We start from the raw sequence: 13,107 nt of genomic DNA, 5'->3' as shown, positions 1-13,107 counted from the left end.
AGCAGTACCACAGAGCACGTACAGTCAGCTAAACGTTGCTCAGCATCCCACACACACTAGAACTATAGACCCTTCTCTTGGCTAACAATACACTCAACGCACTTCTTAACAACAGGTTATATTGGCCTTGTCTCACAACGTTCCCTTCAAAATATCCGAAGGCAACTTGAGAAGCGCAGCAATTTCAATAAATGGTAATATATGATATTATATGAACAGCTTAATAATTTCCCCTCTGCTGTACCTGTTAAGGTACGCCTTAATTCACCTGTAGTCACGCTGACTCTGCCTTAATCCCCAGTAAAAGCGGGGAGGCACTTTATTTTAAGGCGGCATCGACAGGCTCGGACAAGGGGTCCCGTGTGCTTTCACCGCAGGGCTCCGCTGACATCTCAGCTCAGCTCAGGCCCAGAAACCAAACCGCGTCTGCGCGAAACCAGATCTGTTCTCCCCTGCACACCCTTGCTGTTGTGGGGTACCGGTTGCTTGCCCCGTTTTGCATCGTCTTCATCAAGGACCGTCGAGAACGTAAACAAAGCCGACGGCTTCCTCCAAAGCCTCCGTAGACGAGCGTCAAACAGCAGCATGGAGGGTAACAGCAGAACAACTACCGGAACTAATTCCGCACAAAAATGTTCTGCATGAGAAGCGAGTGCAGCGCAGCGTCCGACGTGTAACCCCGTACGACTCGCCGGGTGAGTTAGAACTTCTCGCGCTGGGCGTCCGGAACAGCTGCGCTCCATCAGGACTTAGGAGATCAACGGCCCGCGTGTCTCCGAATCCCTGGCCTTGTGTGCCCAAACTAACGGAGAAGGGCACAACGGCTTAGACGAGATGAAATCTAGTTAATGCATCTGTCAAGGAAAGCGGGAGAGGCCTTATCGAGGCGCTCTTCTCTAGGTGGAGAGAAATAACGACTAGCGCCATCACCGCAACAACTAGTATTGCCCACGCTCATAATACCACCTCAGCTCCGGTTATTCAATGCGTCGTATCCATTGTGCAAAGTTATTATTTCCAGCTTTTCCAAATAAACAGTCACTCTAATATTTTGTGCGCTAAGTGGTTTTCGATAAATCCATACAGGTGCTTATATACGTCACGTTAAACTTGTTGTGGCCATGATTTCTCACTCGTGTCCTTATTACTGCATTATTGCCTCGAAATGCTGTTTGTAAATATTTTACATTTACATTTATTCAAAACGACGTACATCTCAGTCATTTTCTCACAGGCTGTGACTTGATATGCTCTAACCTATTTTATTAATTTATTTAGAGCAGAGATTGACTTTTTCAACCCACAACCAAGCAACAGTGTAAAATATTTCTAGAAAAAAAAAAAGAACAAGTGGGAGTACAGGGTGGTGGAAAGTAAGAAGTGCTGTTAAGTCTGTTGTGTTAGATGTACCTCATACAGTTTTTAGACAGAAAAGATGAAGTTCATGCAGACTTGAGGGCACTATGACTACAAACATACCTGTATTTTTATTTTTGAGTGTGTGATTAAAGTCGGCCTCTTTTCGTCTCGATTCTGCATTGTTAAGCAGCAAACACACCTGTTTGCTGAACTGGAAAAAAAAAAATTTGATTAATAAAAGGCAGCATTTTCGTTAGGCATATCTTCATCGTGGTGTAAGAAATGACATAAATCAGATTTTCTCCTGTACGTGTTTAACGACAATATTTGTACGTACGTTGCTCTCCGCATTGTTTTAGGGAAGAGCGGCAGCTTTTCGGAAGAGAAACTTTCTGTTGCACTGGGCTAAATAATTAACCTTTGAGATCTGTACTGTACCTGGAGAGGCTTAAAGGAGCCACGGTGACATTTTTCAGCTCTGTCATTGGCGTCAAGTGTTACAGCAGTGAAAGGCCAGTCCTTCTCGCTCATATTTTGAGAGACAAGACAGTTTTATATAATAAAGAGTGTATTCAGTTAGGAATAAAAAATAGTTAAGCTAACTTGCATTTAACTGGAAATGCAGATACATTTTGCTGGAGCTTTGAAACACAAATTTTATAATACATTTTTTAAAAATAACACTATGGTGGATATATATATATTAAATCTGTAAAAAAGAGAACTGTCATCTTTTTTGTCCATTTTGACAGTATTAATACAATATGAATTATCTGTACTTGTTTATTTACATCTGGAAATTTTATTTTCATATCTTTCCAGGACTATAAAGAGCATATACCTTACGGTGAGTTCCTGAGATGTTTTTTTTTTTTGCAGTGTGTTTAAGATCTGAATACAGTTTTATTGTATACTTATTATACACATTATGTTATACATCATATATGAGTGGAACATCTTCCCCATTATCATAGTTTCAGTTAACTAACTGAATACTTTAACGCCTTCTCAGTATGACAGGAACTAAACATTGTACTGTAAAATGACATTATTTCATACTTAAATTATTGCCTGACAAATTAGAACATTTTATCCTTTAGACAATTAGCCATTTTATCATTTAGTCAGTTACCTATTTTGCAAATGGACAGTCTGGTCTGACCCAGTACATTATAGTGCATAAAAACATAATCATAATGGTCTGTTTTCAACCCAAATTAACACACTTATGTGCACTGCAGACAAATTTCCACAGTTTGAATCACAGAATGTATGTGATGCAATATTTTTTAGTAATGAGCTGTGCAGTGAATATGATTTCTTTGAATTCACTATATGGTATACATAAAAATCCAGATTGAGAAGAAACAACAGATTTACAGCTCCTGATGCATTACAAACTGTTCTTTCAGAATATAACTCTGCGAGTTCATGTATGTAACAGAAGTTTTCATTGCAATGAATCTTTGTCAGTAAATATGTCATTAGTATTACCGTGGTGATAAAAGTGGAAATGACCGGATCAGTGCGCAATTGCTCCTGCATCGGTGCTTTCGTTTGACATAGCCGGAAGTTGCGCGACATGTTGTCGTCTGCGAGTGACAGCGCAGAGGTCGTGTCCATGCAACAGCAGGCTCTTTCTTTGCGTTTCGTATGTTTCTACGGTGACGTATCCGTTTTCTCCCTGCATTGTGTTCTCTGTGATCACTTTTCTAGTTTCGAACAGAAACCGGTCATTTCGGTGGCCTTTATGTCTGAGTTTTCCTTTAATGAACGTTGCTTTGTATGTTCTCCCGACAGTAAGTATCAAACCTGCGTTCCTGATATTCTTTTCATTCCAATACGCTGCAATAAAATGGCTCTTAAAGATCTGTGTTACTATTTTTTAAATAAAGGTTCTTACAAATCTTTCCTTCTTGCATAAATGCCACAATATTCACTAATAACTTAATGTGCAGTTGCCTCATATGGTTTGCAAGTGAAGGTAAGAGGAAGAATACTGGACTGAGATGTTAAATTATTTAACTGTAGTTGGTCTGTTTTCAACAAGAAGTTGTGCATTTTTGCTATGACTAAGGTGAAAATAAAATACATGTTAATGAAGAGTACTGTGCTTATGCCTCACGAAACACGGAATAAACAGGTTTCTGCATTTCTAACACCGAACGCACCTATGAGTTGAGGCGAGATGGTAGTGCACCGAATGTGAGATGGTGCAGCGTTTTTTTAAAATCCGCTTCTTCGGACTCGTTTTCCCCGCATTGCCGGGGATGGTACCGACACGCCGATTTCCCCGTGCGTACGCGTCGGACCGCCAGTCGGCATGAGCTCCAGCCCTACCGTTCCCACCCTGCCGCAAAGGCCCGGCTGCCAGGGCACGCACTCGGGGCTTGCGGAACTCCTTCGGGTCCCTCCAGCTCTCCGCCACGGGCTTCTGTGCGTTTCCTTTGCCAGAGTATCCACCCCGACCCGAGGCCTCAGAGCTTAGGTCAAGCTTGGCAGACAAACTCTTGGACAGGACATTAAACCCCCCCCCCAGCCCCCACCCCCCCCACATTTACCTTCTCACCCTAAGGGGAGTAGGGGGTTTACTTGTCATCCTTAGACATGCCTCTCCAGGGAACTGCGGAGATCTGTTTGCTTCCAAAACATTAGATTAGACAAATGCGAGTGTTATGGAGCAACTTTAATTTAATGCTCCGAGGAGCAGCGCTCGTTTCAGAGGCCTTGTGTAAGGAGGACAGCACTGTGAAACATGAGAACATCAGTTCCACCCTCCGCCGCGTGCAACGGGGAACGTTTTTAGGGAGTGACTTCTAAGACGAGAAACATGCCGGGGCTGTTTACAGAAGGGACCTGATCAGTCACTTAGCCGAGCACCAGCGCCCCGCCCCACCCCTCGCCGCCACCCTCCTCAGCAATTCAGCCCGCAGCAGCACCGAGGCCTGCAGCCCATGCCACCCTTGCACGGCAATTCATATTTCACACGGTGGAGACAAGTAGTTATAAGGTAAGTGGCACCTCCCATTAGAATAACAAGGCAAGTAATGGTGCCCACCGTCTCATGGTTTGGCATTACTTATTTATGGCCTCCCACAGAAAGATCCCACTCCCTCGGCTGGGTTGCCTGTTCATTAAGTTTTTAAGAACGCGCGCCGTCGCCGTGGGGAAACATCGGCACGGCAGCTCGCTGTTCAGGTAGAGGAGCTGACAGAAGAGCACATCCCACAAGAAGGATGCTGAAACAGCAATAACGAGCAGAGCGTGCATTTTCATTTTTTCACCAATATTTTTTAGGGAGTGCATCTCAAATAAAGATTTGAATAAACATCCCATATTATCATGCTTGCCGGTCGTTGCCGAAACAACGCGCGGCTTCTTCTGCCTCGCCGCAGCCCTTAAAAGGGAACGCATCTCGAAGGAAATCACGTGCCGCTTGCATTTGGTCCCACGTTAGACCTGACGGATGGACTAACCTGAACGAAACCTTTCGCATTCACGGGTAACTGTGTTTCGGTCAGCGAGTGACAAGGAGCGCTCGATGAAGAACACCGTGGATTGTTTCGAACTGGAAAAACTCATAAACGAGCGTCCTTAGTTCTACACAACGCTTTAACAGCAGCAGCATTAGCAGGCGACACCGAGTGGATTTGCTGGGCGAAAGGAAACTTTGAAGAGCTTCGCTGAATTTCATTACTTTATTGGCACAGCTGCGAGCCAGCATGAGTCACTGTTAGTGATGGGAATCATAAATAAACAACCAACAACCTCTGGATTTTAAATATTACCGGTCTCCATGTTTGTCTTCCTTTCGGGAAGGGAAGCAACAGGTGAAGGTCTCTCTGGTAACAGAGCTTTTTGTTTAATGTCTCTCCTCAAGACACTCGGCTGTAATAGATCCCTTCCGAATCAGCTGATTCCGCCGTTGCACCGCTGTTGGTTTGTGCTCTTGTCTGCTCCGTCCCCGGGGCCCCTCTCCCTGCCGGCTCTTGATTTGGTGTGTAAAAGAAGGGCTGAATGATGGATTACTGTGTCATTGCCGCCTGCGAAGAATTAATTTGTTTCATTGATTTCTCTTTAGGCAGAATGCCAGCATTTGCTGCTTCCCACCTTTCCAGGAGACTTGCAGCCATAATAGACGATAATAGCCTAAGACAAATCAAACCACTCTTATAAAAATAGCACCAAATAACTGAGACTCTCTTATGAACACAAGGAGATGGCCACAGCAACAAGAGCATAATCTGAGAGACAGCGAATAGCGATGGTAAAACGCAGCCGTAAGTCACGGATGCGTAAAAGGATCCGCTTACAGTTGAGAACAGATTCTTAATCTTCGCCCATCTGTTGCTGTGATGGCGACGTCGCGCTGGGCCACGTAATGGATATTTAGCTGTAGAAATGCAACTGCATACATTTATCTGCCTCATATGTACTTGCACTTCTTTGATGGTACCAGTCACATGTGCAACATAAAATGTTATAACTAACACACATTGTTCAGTGATGGCAATTATGCTCATGACATGATACTTGATGATTTATTGTGTGAAATCGTCCCCCTGTCATTCTTAACGTGCTGTCTGAGACATTAACTCAATTTTAAAAGTAGTGTTGCTGTATGGATTGGATGATGGGATTTTGGGGGGGAAAACTGAAGCGTTAAGTGATGGTACAAAGCGGCGAGACGTTATGGAATTGCAGTGCGTCACATGACCCACCGTGTTTACACAGACTTAGGGTGTATCCAGAGCGTGAGGTTCAGAGCTGTGCTTCAGCAAGGTGCCCCGGAAACTCGCCGGTAAGAGCGACCCGTTGCTTGCATGAACATCTGATGCTCTGTTACAGTCACATAAAACTCCCATGAGGTTCTAATAGCAAGGAATTAGTGTTAGTTTGAGAGGCACTGGCAGCCGATCACTGAAAGTGTGCTGTACCATGTTTGCCCTCCATTCGAAATCAAAGTGACACATGCTGATCACTCCTGCTGACCACTATAATCATCTTACGCACGTGCTGATCCTTGTCTTTCAGATTAAACGGATCATGTTTCTAGAAAAAAGCTGCAACGGTCCCATGGAAATAACATAGCAGTTAGCCGGGGGGCTATTTCAAAACATGCCGAAATGTCTTATTATTTTCGAATAATTACCACCATTTGAAGAGCTGGTACGATTCAGAAGACAGCGGTATACCGTCACAAGTGCAAACAGCGCTTCGCCCTCAAGGAGCTCTATCCACTTAATCTAGCTTTCTCTCCCGCAAACCTGCAAATCTGACATGAAGGAGGTCTTTAAAACTAATATTCACAGAAGATTAGGCTTCATGCCACAACACTGGTCATTTTTTCAATCTCCCTCTGTGAAGTGCATGGTTTTCTCTGAGAACATCTATTCTCAGAGGTCCTTTTCCTAAGAGCCCCTGGAAAAGGTTAGTTGTCAGGTAATTGTCCAGCTGTGGTCGGGTTTATCTTAATTGCTGGTGCTTCAGTGTGTGCGACCATTTCTTTTTCTGAAGGGCCTTACTTTCCTAACCAAGTACGATTTTGCTATTTATTTTACGTATACATAAACACTTTTCCTATACATTAATTTTTGCATGAATTATTTGCTTAAATTTATGCTGAAGGTTCGGGAATAAGTACAACTAAAGAGTCAAACTTCTCTGTGCAACACGCCACCGTATAGCGCCGTGAAAGAGATATCTATTTCATTAGCAAAAACAAGGATGCTCCTATGTTGCTAAACTAAATAACCAGGTAATTCAATTCAATTCTATTCAATTGAATTCAATTTGTTTTTATGGAGTGCTCTTTTCACACAGTGGCACAGAGTGCTGAACAAAGGATCGGAAGCATAAAACAAATAGAAGGTTGGCTATACATTAAATTACTACAGGTAAGACAGCAGATTTTAAACACTGCTTAATTCTTTACTAATCACTGCTTCATTTTTGCGAAAATATTAGTTGTGTGTTAAGGTCTTAATTTTCTCTCAAGTATTTTATCATCAGATTTAAAGAACAATAAATGCTCTGGCAAGGTGGTCAGGTAAGCCATTTAAAGTTATAGATTTTAAATTCAATATACAGCAGGAGGGAGGAAAATATTGATCAGTAGATCCAGAAAAAAAGCTGAAGTTTTAAAGCTAAGCGTATTCTAAAAAAGCAACTTGAAGAAAAAAAACAAGCAAAAATATGGAGGAACAGGAAATATGGGAAATACTTCCTTACACTTACGGCTCAGGCTGGTGGGATAACAAATTATAGCTGCTGCAAATTTGCTGAAGCAATTTGTATATTCTGATATTTGGTCAAGTTATGATCTATTTCTTTTAGTCTAAACACCTCTAGTAATGGCCGATTAATCCTGTTTGGGGATTTTTGGTCGGCGTGTGCCAAAGGTCACGGGTAACCTATAAAATATTTGCAGGGCCCATCAATAATTCCGACATGCAGACTAATACAGTATAGAATTGTAGGGAAATTAACACACCCAGCAGAAGCATCTGTTCCAATATGTGAGCAAAGGGCAAAAGGTTACTGGGCAGATTTTTGCCCTCTCCTTTGTAGTTTCCACATATGTGTGTTTGATGGCCACAGCGGCAATTATAAAGGTATACTTCAGACAGGTCAAAGGGGAAGGGCAAAGAGCAAAATCTTTAAACTGCAGGCCAAAGTCAAAGGTTAGGATGGTCATCCGATTGCATCCAGCGCTGCGCTTTGGTAATGGCGCAAGCTGTGGACTCGAACCACGTTCTTTACAGCACTGAAACGGTGCTCGTTCCAAATTCCTTACCCAATTACAATTTTAATTTATTGTTCTAAATACAGCAGCGGATGGGTTTCTTTCAGTAAATACCATGATAATGGCATACTCCTCATCCAAGTGCATAGAGTATGCATTTGTGCATTGTTTTAAGCACTGCCAGCCTTTAGTGGTTATTAAATATGAATATCCAAGGTCAGTAAGGTCAAAGTTGCATTTAACAATGGAGACCAATGCCAAATGCGAAGGTCATAGCAGAACTGCTTATGCTGCAGCGAAAAGGAGAGCACTGGATTTATGCATCCCGCTGTGATTTATGAGCATGGATAAGAGCACGGAAGGGAAGAAAACACTTTCTTTTTCGGATCCTGTCGTCTTCTGTAAATTCGGCCCCTGCTGATATCAATCACCTTGTCATGCAGAATCACCACTGTATGCTTTTGGTACAGATTAAAAGGTTTTTCTCTTCAAGCTTTTCTTTTTTTATACAGTGTAACATTTCTTGTTTGCAGATCCCATCATGATATTGCTATTTTGGTAATATACTATTCATTTTTGATCATCTGCAGTAATGAGCGATGGAAATACGAAAAGATGCAACCCCTTTCCATGAAAGAACCACTAAATTAAATTACCATACATAATAAACTGGAGATTTACATTTCTTTATTATTTAGAATAACTGCATACTCCAATTTCTGTTTGCATTTCACTGGATATTTTTAAGCTTTCAGTTTGAAAAAAATGTTTTATTTCCTTTTTGGTATTTATAGGGTATTACTTAATTTTGGTCCCTCTTCTGTTATTTATAACTTTGTATCACTTTCTCTGACACCATTATTTTACAATAATATTTAAATAAGATACCGGGAATAGTGTGGAACACCATGAGGAAGCAGAGCATTCAGATCATCGTGATTTATGCCGGAGGGGAGTCTGACACAATTGAAAAACTTCAAGAGCCATGCTCTTTCTGTGACAAATATGCACCAGGCAACTGTATCAAGGAAGAAATTATATTTGCAGTGCATGCAAACATACTAACAGTAATTTGCAAACTCAGGAAGTTCCTGCATACTTCAAATTGTCAAACAGTTCACTCCTTTCTGATTTTCCTGCCTCTGACATTAAGCTGCTTGTAAATGAGCCTGGTTGGCCCTGTAAGGGGTTCAGCCACATGAAAACATCCTGATATGTGTGTTGGATTTGTTTTTTCTGGAAGAGCTACAATACTTGAACAAAGATGAAAATGTGGTTTAAAAGCTCCTGTATTAAATTCTTTACTCTAATATTGCTATTTTCCGTGTGCCTCTTTCACCAAACCAGTGATATTAAATGCACCTCTTTGTGAAGCTGAAATCTCATAACTCAGCTCTATCTTAGGGCGCAACATCCCTGACGACAAAAACGACTCAAATAATTTACTTAATAATTATTCGCTCGATACTGTCTCAAAGGTAGAAGGATTGTGTTCCTGCAATCCTGTTTTCACAAGACACATCTGTGAACTGTTACATGACCAAATTTGCCTAAACAACAAACCAAAACATTAGACAGCACTAAATAATAGCTCTAATAAAGTTAACCACATTGCAGCATATTTTAATTTGTGTAAAATGCGATACTTCTTTGCTAAAGCACAGATGACCATCTCCGGTAGCAATCAGACTGAGAAATCAAATAAAACACTATAACACACTGCACAGCATGATAACTTGTCAACTCATTAAAAACACAAACTTTCTCTGGGTGACCTTGGAATGCCAATGTGTTTTATACAGTCCCTTCTGCCATAATGATGTCTGTTTAGCTAAGAAATTGGGTATTTGAACCATTCTGACCTCTACAATGGTCAGTTAGTTAACCACTACCAAAACATCAGTATCTATAATTGTGACTTTGCAGCAATACATCATGCCGCGATAACATCCGAGGGCAGGATTCATTTTGTTTTAGACAGATTTCTCCTCCACGTGACACATTAATACTCTTATTTTGATATGACATTAAAAAGCTATATCAGCTCATGAAATATGTTCCTGTTAATAAACTGGCCAGATTCTGTCAAACAAGCCATCTTCTGTACTGTGTGTCTAGGTACACACTCATCTCTTTTTTGACATCTGTGTTTTTCCATCATTCAGACTGAAGCAATATATCAAGCTGCAGCTGTCTGGTGAGATTTATAGCATAATGGGCTCATGCCAAATCAACATCTGTACAATAAAACACAGCAGTATCAATAGACTAGTCAGTTTGCAAGTTGACTATTGTGTAACTGTTATGAGCGCATGTATCAATAAACCTTTTGTACATGAACAATACAGAAGAATTGAATATTGTACATTTTTTTCCATTCAGTGTCTTGTGTGTTTCTCCGAATGGGGATTCTGTAGGTTGTGTGGTTACTCGACTGAAATGCAGATTATAAATGAACAGTAGAATGTAACTGCAGTAAATACAAGTGTCCCATCAAAGACATTTAAAAATATTCCTCAACATTTAATTCAACAATGTAGGACATGAGCACATATTAGCTCAAAAGAAGCAATCTTGCCAGAAATGAGCTTCAGGTCAGTCTGCACAATGAAAACACATCGCAGAAAACACTACGGTGGCCATACTGCCAATGGCATAAAACATAAAACTCCTAGTGATCAGGTGTAGCACTATACAAATGGAAACACAAATGAGATAAAACGCCAACAAGCCAAATATTGACAGAAAACAAACCGGGGACCGATTCTGCATCGCCGATGACCATGAAAATGAGAAGTATAATCGCGGTTTCTTGCCAGTTGAGACCCCAAGCAAAGCAGCGAGCGACACACATCACTGTTACACCTTCTTCAAAGCATTTGGGACAAATATTAAGGGAATGAACAAACTTAGTTTATAAAGCCATGCAACTTGTTAATGAACTGTTCGAGCAAACAACAACAGCAGTAAACGGATAAAACTGATATGCAAGATAATCATGTAAATGGCCTCCCCCAGGCGTGGGATGCTGAGGCTCTGTGTTCAGTATTCAGATGGCACAATAGGCCAAACAGTGGATAAGCTCCTGCTTTTCTCACGTTTCTTGCTCGGTGCGTTACGTGAAATGAAATGTTCTTGTTCGCCGAAAGGAGTATTTAGCAAAGGTCCTCAGTGCTGCAGTGTAAATGCTACCCCTGAACACTAGAGAGCAATTCCAGCAGTGTTAGTGGTGCAAGGGTATGTGCAGGAAGGAGCACTGCTCTCTCTAACACACACACACACACACACACACACACACACACACACACACACACACACACACACACACACACGCGCGCGCGCTGTCTGCGGCCATCGGAGAAGTCAGCGGAGCTGCAGATCTGTTTCTTTTAGACAGCAGATGTCTCTCTTCTTGTCATCATTAAATTTAGCTTGCAAATATTTTCACAGCTAACATATGTTGTTTGCTTGTTCCACAGTTAATCTATGTTACAAAGGTCTGCTCTGTGTGAGAATGCACCGAAAGTTTGTTATATAATATATTTTCCACTTACATTTGAAGCAATCACAGAAGGCCTGTTGGGAGGGTCTCTGCCTTTCATCTGTCTGCAGTAAGTCCTCGTGTTATAGAGGTTCTAGAGAACAGAGGTATGTTTGTAAGGTTTGCAAAAAACGTGTAAAATGCTGAAATAAAGACGTAAGTAATTCCAACAGTTGAACGAATGGCAAGTGCGGCGAATTTGTTGAACTTGCTCAAACGTGTTTCTTCTTTCCAAGGTCATCGTGCGTTATTTGTTACAAGCACCGTCAGAGCTGTTCAGAAATTGTACTGTATTAATGAAAACAAAATGGCCAAAGAAAGAAGGTGTAACAACAGTGCTGTTATGTTGGCTGGGGCTGAAACAATCGCACTGAACCAATGTGACAGAAGCGAAGGTATAAACTCTCTGCTGTCCCTTCGACCAAGACATCGCACGTACCGCACAGCCAGGTGTGTCTGAACGTGTGAAAATTTGTCAGTGCACCGCTTACAGTATTTGAGTATGTAGAAGCTCGAAATGTTCCAGTCCAGCGTGCTTGTCTGGGTGGACCCGGATCCTGGCTACACCTCTGCGTCTAAGTCTGATGAAGTGCTTTTTGTCCACATTGTGCTCTACTGCCCAGGACTCCCAGGAGGAAGAAGCCTGCCAATAACAGTTAAAGGAGAGAGTGGGAAAAGTAAGTGCTTTTATTACAGTTCATCACTCATATAATTCCTGGCAGCATTTGTGATTACAGACCAAGCGACTGACTAACTAGATGTTCTCCAAGTGAATTAAGTCTCTACCATTCTGGACGAGCAGATTGTCTGGGAGAGCAATAACTCTTCTCTTACTGGTGCTAAATCACAGCTCTTGTCAAATAGCGAAAGTTAAATAATAAACCTGCATTCACTGTAAATCTGTCAGAAATGAAACTTTCTTACAGGCCTTATGTCCCAAGAGAAGATGTGACCGTTAGGTCCATTACTGCTATTAGGCTTCTGTATAGTGATGCTGCAGCTGACTTATAGAAGTGGCAACGAACTGCTGAACGGAGGTTGGGAAGGTTTGGAAAGTCACCTGGATGTTTCAGATCAGACTGTGACTTGAGGCAAATGCACTGAAAAGCTGAGTTTAGGGCATCATTTACCTTAAATCTATGAGGTTGTAAGGGGGAAATTTCTTCAAGGCTACGATGGTTAGGGCTGCTTGTGTCTCCAAGCTGATTGTGGACAGCATGATAGGGACTTTTTCAGTAGGACATTGATCTTAATCTATTTTTCTCACCTTGTAACTACTGGGGGGGGTAACCTTTCTAATGGGACCACCTCAGTAAACTTACACATAATTTATGGTAATGAAAACAATAAAATAAGGCACGGCGTAAATGAAAAAAGTACCAGTGTTAATGAAGTCAACCGCTGAAAACGCTAATGAAGAGGAAAACTTGGCCATGTTTGAATTCTTCAGTAGTAGAGGGTG

At 41.7% G+C, this 13,107-nt stretch overlaps 1 long non-coding RNA gene across 1 annotated transcript; it reads right to left on the bottom strand.

Moving 5' to 3' along the window:
• Positions 1-5,075: 5,075 nt before the first annotated feature.
• LOC108938605 (uncharacterized) lies at positions 5,076-12,223 on the bottom strand. The gene is made up of 3 exons (XR_001966444.1): positions 12,137-12,223; positions 11,659-11,739; positions 5,076-5,402 (listed from the first exon to the last, which is right to left on the bottom strand). It is a non-coding gene; the product is annotated as an uncharacterized LOC108938605 (long non-coding RNA).
• Positions 12,224-13,107: the final 884 nt, after the last annotated feature.

Source organism: Scleropages formosus, chromosome 17 (assembly GCF_900964775.1).
Source record: "Scleropages formosus chromosome 17, fSclFor1.1, whole genome shotgun sequence".
Classification (NCBI taxonomy): Eukaryota; Metazoa; Chordata; class Actinopteri; order Osteoglossiformes; family Osteoglossidae; genus Scleropages; species Scleropages formosus.
The sequence above is the reverse complement of the archived record's forward strand: the minus strand, read 5'-3'. Positions and strand labels throughout refer to the sequence as shown.